We start from the raw sequence: 784 nt of genomic DNA, 5'->3' as shown, positions 1-784 counted from the left end.
AGTGGGGGGGTTTGGCTGGAGGGGATCAGCTTCGCTCCCCGGGTTCCCACCCTGCTGGAGTCACAGAATCGCTTTGGTTGGAAAAGACCTTTAAGATCATTGAGTCCAACCATTAACTCAGCACTGCCAAGTTCACCATTAAACCACGTTCCTCAGCACCACATCTACATGTCTTTTATCATCCCTTCAGGGCTGGTGATTCCACCACTTCCACAGGCAGCCAGTTCCTTCCCAGTTCCATGGGGTGTGGTGCAGGCAGCTCTGGACCCCAGCTTGATCAGCTCTTAATTGAACCAATCCCAGGGATAAATCCTTGGGGGAGAAACGGTTTTGCCATCAGGGAGATAGCCTGAATCATAGACATAAAAAATCCTCCTCTTGGCTGCAGTTTACAGGGCCAAAACCTGGCCCTGAGATGGATTCCCTGCTGTAGATCTTACAGAGGGAACACCACTGGTTTGTGCCAGGGATGCTGGTCTGCTCCACCAGCACAGCAGGGATCCTGCCTGTGCCTGTACATGAGACCTGCTCAAAACCCCCACTGGTGGTTTCTTGGACAATTATCCAGTTCATAGCCCAATTAATATGCTATCTATGGATCTAACGTGATGTTTTTCCCTTTTCTCCCCAACATCTGAACACCATGAAACAACACATGAAATTTCTTCCAGCTATGGCCTCTTGCAGCCAAACTGCTGTTTGCAATGAGGGGAGAAATACTGAGGGTCCAAAGAGACCTTCAGCAGAGCCTTGCTTGCTAACATGAACTGTGTTTGCACTCTTT

The 784-nt window shown here is 49.5% G+C and overlaps 1 protein-coding gene across 1 annotated transcript in view; it reads right to left on the bottom strand.

The window, feature by feature from the left end:
• LOC104390725 (chromosome unknown open reading frame, human C14orf80) overlaps positions 1 to 784 on the bottom strand; it is a 72,349-nt gene that overhangs the window by 70,799 nt on the left and 766 nt on the right. The window lies entirely within an intron of this gene.

This window comes from Chaetura pelagica, unplaced genomic scaffold, assembly GCF_000747805.2.
Source record: "Chaetura pelagica isolate M959 unplaced genomic scaffold, ChaPel_1.0 scaffold246, whole genome shotgun sequence".
Taxonomy (NCBI): domain Eukaryota; kingdom Metazoa; phylum Chordata; class Aves; order Apodiformes; family Apodidae; genus Chaetura; species Chaetura pelagica.
Note: the sequence above shows the minus strand (reverse complement) of the source record. Positions and strands in the feature narration are given on the sequence as shown.